Source organism: Lontra canadensis, unplaced genomic scaffold (assembly GCF_010015895.1).
Source record: "Lontra canadensis isolate GAN:19392208 unplaced genomic scaffold, GSC_riverotter_1.0 scaffold114, whole genome shotgun sequence".
NCBI classification, from domain to species: domain Eukaryota; kingdom Metazoa; phylum Chordata; class Mammalia; order Carnivora; family Mustelidae; genus Lontra; species Lontra canadensis.
The window spans coordinates 1,069,754-1,079,286 of record NW_022631108.1 but is presented as its reverse complement, the minus strand read 5'-3'; the positions used below and the strand labels follow the sequence as shown (position 1 = coordinate 1,079,286).

Here is a 9,533-nt window from a genome sequence, read left to right as displayed (position 1 = left end):
AACCCTTGCACACTGTTGGGGGAAATGCAAGTTAGTGTAGCCACTGTGGAAAAGTATGAAGCTTCCTCAAAAAATTAAAAATAGAGGAGGAAGGAAGATGACAGTGGAGTAGGACTCTAGACTCACCTCGTCTGAAGAATAAAGCTAGATAACTATCCAAACATCCTAAATACCCTTCAGAAATCAACAAGAGGACTGACACAACAAACTCCGCAACTAAAAGGAGAGAAGATGCCATGTCAAAGAAGGTAGGAAGTGTGGAGTTATGGTTTAGGAGAGAAATTGTATCCTGACTCCTGTGGAGGGAAGGGAGTAGTGGTAGCTGAGAAGTGGGAGAGAGAGGAGCACACAGGGAAATGCATAAGGAGAGTGTATCCCCATAGCCACCAGTTTGGAAAATAAGAGTGACAGAATTTCATGAGTTCTTGCAACAAATGGGGCCTAAAGCCTGAGATTTTAAAGGGCAGCAGGCTTGACTGAGACAGAACCTGAAGGGCACTGTGTTGCTCTTGGAGAGAAGGCAGGCAAACAATCGCTGGGCATACAGTGTGGCAACAAATCTGAAGAGTACCTGGGGTGGACAGCATGAAGTTATTTGTTTTTCTTGGAGCATGTTCCATAAAGACAGCATTGATGGAGATACCTCTCCAGGATCAAAGGAGCTGGCCAGAGCCATTTCCCTCCCTTGCTGAGAACAGCACAAACAGAAATGCTTGCAGGAAGTAGCTCAACCAGGACACTGGCTGCCTAAATTGTTTACACCAAACCCCACATCCCTGCACTCTAACGGGATTGCTGTTCTCAGTTAAGTTTGTCTCAGCCCCAGCACAGTGGGCCCTTTCCCCTGGAAGACCAGCGCAAACCCCTAACACACCACATCTCCGAACCAGAGAGTTTTTCAAGGCTTCAGTTTCAGTGAAGGTAGTGACAGGTCTCATTTCACAGGCAGAAAAACACACTTAATTAAAATGCACCACATTGAGACCAGAGAACAAACAATGCCCACAGCAGGCAAGAAGAGCCTCTGCAGATGACTGGCCTGTGGGGCAGAGCAGCCAGAACACAACAAGAGAGCACATAGAACACATACTGGAGGAACTTCCTATAGGACCAGGCACTGGGCACTACGTGACCTCTTTATTACAAGGCCAATAGTTTCAGGAGCAAGAGAAAAAAACGGCTTTTCCAATACAGAGAAGAAAGCAGAGACTTAGAAAAAAAATGAGAAATTGGAGAAATTTATCCCAAATAAAAGAACAAGATAAGGTCATGGTCAGAGATCTAAGCAAAACAAATATAAGCTACATGTCTGATGGAGAATTTAAATCAAAAATCATAAGTATACTCACTGGGCTTGAGGAAAGAATGGAAGACATCAGTGAGACCTTTACCGCAGAGATAAAGGAGTTAAAAAAGAATCAATCAGACATGAAAAGTGCAATAAATGAGATTAAAAACACATGTGATAAAATGTGTGGAATGAATTAATGAATGAATTAATGACCTAGAAGACCAAGTATTGAAAATCAATGAAGCTGAACAAAAGAGAGAAAGAACAATTTAACAACACAATGATAGACTTGGGGAACTCAGTGACTCCATCAAATATAATAATATTCACATGATAGGAGTCCCAGAAGAAGAGAGAGAAAAGGGCAGAAAAGTTATGAGAAGAAAGAATAGTTGAAAACTTCCTTAATCTGGGGAAGGAAACATATATCCAGGTCCAAAGGTGATATTTACAAGTTTTGCAGAGCTTCAAAGTGATGTTTCATGGATCACTGGAAAACATTTTGATTAAAAAGAAAACTGATTTGTTGTTCATTGTAAAAATTATTGTAGAATAATTGTAGAATATTCATATAACCTAAATGTTATTAAATATAACAGAATATGAATTTATTTTCATAACTGCTAGTTTGTTTCTTCTTCTATTTTAAAAAAAATTTATTTGAATAGAGTTGACTCATAATGGTACATTAGTTTCAGGTGTACAAAATGACAATTCAGCTTCTGTATACATTATGCTACATTCACAAGTGTAACTACCACCTGTCACCATACAACATGATTACAATATCATTGACTATATTTCCTATGCTGTGTCTTTATTTCCATGACTTATTAATTCTGTTACTAGAAGCATGTACCTCTCACTCCCCTTCACCCATTTTGCCCATCCCCTCACAACACTCTCCCCTCTGGCAACCCTCAGTTTGTTTTCTGTATTTACGTATCTGATTCTGCTTTTCTTTTGTTCATTCATTTGTTTTGTTTTTTATATTCCACATATGAATTAAATCATATGGTACTGTGTTGCTGTTTAATCCTCCTTTAGTTCAACTTCAAGAACTCCCTTTAGCATCTATTACAAGGCAGGACTAGTGATCTTGGTTATCTTTTGTCCGGGAAAGTTGTTATCTCTACTTCATTTTAAAAGATAGAGCTTGAAGACTTTCTAGAGAGATGTTCATTTTGGTGGGAGCCCCGGAGAAATTGGGGCACTGGGTATATGGGTTGATTGTTTCTCTACTCATGAGGACACAGATCATGAATTTTTAAAATCTATTTTCTCTGTGCTAAGCAGGAGGAGGATCCATGTCTACCAGCCCAAGTTGCCATCTTTGTCTCACCCTGAGTGGCTAGACGGTGCTGTATCTTCCAGAACTCCAATACTGGCAAATTCCAATACTGGAAATCTCCCTTGAAAAGTTGGGGTATTGGACACATAAACCAATTTCTTCCCTTGCTTGGGTGAATCTGGGACTAGGAGGTCTCTTGCTGATCATATGCACTGTGTTGGGAGCAGGAACTCCAGTGAGAGGGTGTCCTAACTCTTCCTATGGCTTCAGTGAATCTGGTTTTATAATCTCCCAGCATGCAAGAGCCATTCCATTGGTTTCTGGACTTACCACAAAGGGAATTTGCCTATGAATTGTTGCTGAATTGGTGTGTTTATGGGATAAAGGTGGGTTCAGAGCTTCCTATTCTACCATCTTGTTGATATCACTTCTGATGTGTCTTTGTCAATGAGTTTTCAAATTATTTTTGATACTGTTTTCTAACTTTGTTTTGGACTACCATTTATTTTTTAATTGCTGTATTGAGATATATTTCACATACCATAAAATTCAGCCTTTTAAAGTACAGTTTTTTTTATATTCACAGCGTTGTTCATCACTACTATCAATTTCATAAATTCCATCACCTCTAAAGATATTGTGTAGTTACTATGAGTTACTCATTTAAACCCCTGGAAAACATTAACCTAATTTCTTTAAAGAAAGATTCTTTTAAAGATTTTATTTATTTATGACAGAGAGAGATAGCGAGAGAGGGAACGCAAACACAGGGGAGTTGGAGAGGGAGGAGTAGGCTCCCCACTGAGCAGGGAGCCTGATAGGGGGCTCAATCCCAGGATGCTGGGATCATGACCTGAGCCAAAGGCTGATGCCCAACAACTGAGCCACACACATGCCCCTAACCTAATTTTTGTCTCTACAGATTTGCCTATTCTGATCATTGTGTGTAAGTGGATACATACAATTTGTGGCTTTTTGCATTTGGCTACTTTCACTTTAACCTTGTGAGGAACTGAACTGTTTTCCAAAGTGGCTGCCTCATTTTATATTTCCACCAGCATTGTATGAGGGTTTCAATTTCTCCATATCATCACTGACACTTGTTAATGTCTGTCTCTTTTATTATGGCTCTTTAGTGGGTGTGAAGTGTTACATACTGTGGTTTTGATTTCCATTTCCCTGATTACTAATGATATTGAGCATTAATTTTTCAGTGTTAATTGGCAACTTGTACATCTCCTTTGGAGAAAAGCTCTTAAGATTGTTTTTTGACTATTTTTGTACTGGGTTTTATTAGTTATCAAGTTGTTAGACTACTTATGTAGTCTAGATACAAATCCTGGATAAAATACAGGTATTGCAAAGATTTTGTCCCATTTTGTGGACTGTATTTTTGCTTTTTTGTAGATGTGATATCATGCACAGAATTTTAAATTTTGATCAAATTCACTTTATCTTTTTCTTTTCTCTTTTGTTGCATGTACTTTTTTCATGTTAAAAAGAAAAAAACCCGGGGCGCCTGTGTGGCTCAATGGGTTAAGCCTCAGCCTGTGGATCAGGTCATGATCCCAGGGTCCAGAGATCGAGTCCCGCATCGGGCTGTCTGCTCAGCATGGAGCCTGCTTCCCCCTCTCTCTCTGCCTGCCTCTCTGCCTACTTGTGATCTCTGTCTGTCAAATAAATAAATAAAATCTTAAAAAAAAAAAAAACCAACATTGACAGGGGCACCTGTGTGGCACAGTTGGTTACATGTCCTGGTTTTGGCTCAGGTTGTGATAGAGCCCTATGTCAGGTTCCACACTCAGATTGGAGTCTACTTGAGATTCTCCCTCCCTCTCTCTGCACCTCCCATTCTTTTTCTCTATATCTAAAATAAATAAATAAATCTTTAAAAAAATTGACAAAACCAAGCTTATGAATTTTTCTTCTGTTTTCTGCTACGACTGTTTATAATTTTAGTTCTTATATTTAATGCTTTGATTATTTTTAATTAATTTTGCAATTTTGTATATAATGTGAGGTAAGAACACAACTTTATTCTTTTTTGAATTTTTAAAAAGTTTTTATTTAAATTTTATTTAAATTCCAGTTAACTAACATACAGTGTAATAATAGTTTCAGGTATAAAATATAGAGATTCAACATTTCCATACATCAACCTCTGTTCATTACAACAAGCATAGTACTCCTTAATCCTCATCACTTATTTAACCCATTTTACCACCCCTTCCCCTTTGGTAACCATCAGTTTGCTCTCTATAGTTAAGCATCTGTAAGTTGATTTGCTTCTCTCCTTTTTCTTCCTTTGTTCATTTGTTTTATATCTTAAATTCCACATACAAGTGAAATAATTTGGTATTTATTTTTCTCTGATTAACTTATCTCACTTAGCATAATACCCTCTAGTCCACCCATGTCACTGCAAATGGCAAGATTTCATTAATTTTTATGGCTGAATAATATTCCATTACACACACACACACATACACACACACGTATATACATATGTATGTATATATGTACATATGTAGATATAGATACAGATACAGATATATACACCACATCTTCCTTATCTAATCATCAGCTGATGGACACTTGGGCTATTTTCCATAATTAGGCTGTTGTAGATAATGCTGCTATAAACATTGGGGTATAGGTATCCCTTTGCATTAGTATTTTTGTATTCTTTGGGTATACATCTAGTAGTGCAAATTCTGGATCATAGGGTACTTCTATTTTTAACTTTCTGGGGAAACTCCATACTGCTTCCAGAGTGGCTGTTTGAGTTTACATTCCCACCAACAGTGCAAGAGTGTTCCCCCCTTTCTCCATATCCTTGCCAACACCTATTGTTTCTAGTGTTGTTGATTTTAGCTATTCTGACAGGTGTGAGGTCATATCTCATTGTGCTTTTGATTTGTATTTTCCTGAGTATCAGTGATGTTGAAACTGTACTCTAAACTATAAAACACTGGTGAAAGAAATTGAAGAAGACACAAATAAATGGAAAGACATTCCATGCTCATGGGTTGGAAGAACAAATTTTGTTAAAATGTCCATACTACCCAAAGCAATCTACACATTTAATGTAATCCCTATCAAAATACCAACATTTCTCACAGAACTAACAAACAATCCTAGAATTTGTGTGGAAACACAAAAGACCTCAAATAGCCAAAGCAACTTTGAAAAAGAAAAAGCAGGGCTAGAAGCATCACAATTCCAGACTTAGAATTATATTATAAAGCTATAGTGATCATGACAGTATGGTACTGGCACAAAAACGGACACACAGATCAATGGAACAAAATAGAAAACCTAGGAATGGACCCATAACTATATGGTCAACTAATCTTTGACAAAGAAGGAAAGAATATTCGGTGGAAGAAAAGACACTTTCTTTTAAAAATGGTGTTTGGAAAACTGGACAACAACAGGCAAAAAATGAAACTGGACCACATTTTTTACACTACAGAGTAAAATAAATTTGAAATGGATTAATGGTGTAAATGTAAGACATGAAACTATAAAAATTCTAGAGAACAGGGACACCTGGGTGGCTCAGTGGGTTAAAGCCTCTGCCTTCAGCTTGGGTCGTGATCCCAGGGTCCTGGGATCAAGCCCCACATCGGGCTCTCCACTCAGTGGGGAGCCTGCTTCCTCCTCTCTCTCTGCCTGCCTCTCTGCCTGCTTGTGATCTCTCTCTGTCAGATAAATAAATAAAATCTTTTAAAAAAATTCTAGAGAACACAACCAGTAACCTCTTTGACATCAGCCATAGCAACATCTTTCTAGAGATGTCTCCTGAGCCAGGGGAAGGAAAGGCTAAATTAAACTACTGGGACTCCACTGAAATAAAAAGCTTCTGCTTAGGGAATTGACTGTTCAACAACACTTAAAAGCAACTAATGGGATGGGAGAAGATACTTGCAAATGGCATACCCAATAAAAGGTTAGTATCCAAAATATGTAAAGAACTCATGCAACTAAATGCCCAAAATGAATAATCCAATTAAAAAATAAGCAGAAAACATACATAGGCAGTTTTCCAAAGAAGACATCCAAATGGTCAAGAGATGCATGAAAAGACAACTTTATTCTTTTGCATATGAATATTCAGTTGTTTCAATGCATTTGTTGGAAAGACTATTCTTTCACAATTGAATTTTTTTGGTATGCTTGTCAATAACCAATTGACCATAAATGTATGGGCTTATTTCTGGACTCTCAATTCTATTCCATTAATTTACATGTCTATCCTTATTCCAGTACCACATAGTCATGATTGCTGTAGCTTTGTAAAAAGTTTTGAAATTGACACGTGAGTTCTTTGATTCTGTAGTTTTCCAAATTCTTTTTTCCCCCAGGTCCCTGCATTTCTATTTGAATTTTTGGACCCAATCATCAATTTCTGCAAAAACAAAAACAAAAACACTCATTGAACGCGGGGCTAGATCTTTGGATTGCTGTCTTCTTCTCAACCCGAGGCAGGCCCACACATAAGCAACCATGTCTAAGGGACCTGCAGTTGGCATTGATCTTGGCACCACCTACTCCTGTGTGGGTGTCTTCCAGCACGGGAAAGTAGAAATAATTGCCAATGATCAGGGAAACCGAACCACCCCAAGTTATGTCGCCTTCACCGACACTGAATGATTGATCGGTGATGCTGCGAAGAACCAAGTTGCAATGAACCCCACCAACACAGTTTTTGATGCCAAACGCCTGATTGTACGGAGATTTGATGATGCTGTTGTCCAGTCTGATATGAAGCATTGGCCTTTCATGGTGGTGAATGATGCTGACAGGCCCAAGGTCCAAGTAGAATACAAGGGAGAGACAAAAAGCTTTTATCCAGAGGAGGTGTCTTCTATGGTTTTGACGAGAATGAAGGAAATCGCAGAGGCTTATCTTGGGAAGACCGTTACCAATGCAGTTGTCACAGTACCTGCGTACTTCAATGATTCTCAGCGTCAGGCTACCAAAGATGCTGGAACTATTGCTGGTCTCAATGTACTTCAAATCATCAATGAGCCAACTGCTGCTGCTATTGCTTATGGCTTAGACAAAAAAGTTGGAGATGAAAGGAATGTGCTGATCTTTGACTTAGGAGGTGGCACTTTTGATGTGTCAATCCTTACTATTGAAGATGGGATCTTTGAGGCTAAGTCCACAGCTGGAAACACCCACTTAGGTGGAGAAGACTTTGACAACCGAATGGTCAACCATTTTATTGCAGAGTTCAAGCACAAACATAAGAAAGATATCAGTGAAAACAAGAGGGCAGTTTGTCGCCTCCGTACTGTTTGTGAACGTGCTAAGCGTACACTTTCTTCCAGCACCCAGGCCAGTATTGAGATTGATTCTCTGTATGAAGGAATCGACTTCTATACCTCTATCACTCATGCCTGGTTTGAAGAATTAAATGCTGCCCTGTTCCATGGCATCCTGGACCCTGTAGAGAAAGCCCTTCGGGATGCCAAGTTAGACAAGTCTCAGATCCACGATATTGTCCTGGTGGGTGGTTCTACCCATATCCCCAAGATTCAGAAACTTCTCCAAGATTTCTCCAATGGAAAAGAACTGAATAAGAGCATCAACCCTGATGAGGCTGTTGCTTATGGTGCAGCTGTCCAGGCAGCTATCCTTTCTGGAGACAAATATGAAAATGTTCAAGATTTGCTGCTGTTGGATGTCACTCCACTTTCTCTTGGAATTGAAACTGCTGGAGGAGTCATGACTGTTCTCATCAAGCGTAATACTACCATTCCTACCAAACAGACACAGACCTTCACTACCTACTCTGACAACCAGCCTGGTGTGCTTATTCAGGTGTATGAAGGTGAGCATGCCATGACCAAGGACAACAACCTACTTGGAAAGTTTGAACTCACAGGCATACCTCCTGCTCCTCGTGGTGTCCCTCAGATTGAGGTCACTTTCGATATTGATGCTAATGGTATCCTCAATGTCTCTGCCGTGGATAAGAGCACAGTAAAAGAGAACAAGATTACCATCACTAATGACAAGGGCCACTTGAGCAAGAACGATATTGAGCGCATGGTCCAGGAAGCTGAGAAGTACAAAGCTGAAGATGAGAAACAGCGGGACAAGGTGTCTTCCAAGAATTCACTTGAGTCTTACACATTCAACATGAAAGCAACTGTTGAAGATGAAAAACTTCGGGGCAAAATAAATGATGAAGACAAACAGAAGATTCTTGACAAGCGCAATGAAATCATCAACTGGCCTGATAAGAACCAGACTGCAGAGAAAGAAGAATTTGAACACCAGCAGAAAGAGTTGGAGAAAGTCTGCAACCCCATCATCACCAAGCTGTACCAGAGTGCAGGGGGCATGCCAGGAGGAATGCCTGGAGGCTTCCCTGGTGGTGGATCTCCTCCCTCTGGTGGTGCCTCCTCTGGGCCCACCATTGAAGAGGTTGACTAAACCAACCTGAGAATAAATAGGTTGAGCATTGTTCCACACACAATATATTCAAAGGACTCAAATATGTAGCAAATTCCATGGCAGTTGTAATGTTGAGCTGCTATAGCAAAAAAACTGGGCATTCTTGATACTTGAATATGGAATATGTGCACAGGGAAATAAACATTGCACTTTATAAGCACTGTATTGTTAAGTGGAAAATGCAATGTCTTAAATAAAACTGTATTTAAAATTGGCACCAAAAAACAAAAACAAAAACAAAAACAAAACACAGTGGTATCTTTGATATTTTATTGAATCTGTTGGTCTATTTAGGAAGTTCCATTTGCCATTTTAAAAATATTAGATCTTTTGATCTATGAACATAGAATATGCTTCTCTTTATTTAGGTCTCTAATTTCCTTCAATGATTTTTTTGAAGTTTTCAGGGTATATGTTTTACACCTCTTTTGTTAAATTTATTCATAAGTATTTGGGATTGTTGATGCTACCTTATATGGA

The 9,533-nt window shown here is 38.9% G+C and overlaps 1 pseudogene; it reads left to right on the top strand.

Annotated features, from left to right (window-relative positions):
• The first annotated feature begins 7,022 nt into the window (after positions 1-7,022).
• Positions 7,023-9,278, top strand: LOC116856908 (annotated as a pseudogene).
• The last annotated feature ends 255 nt before the right edge of the window (positions 9,279-9,533 follow it).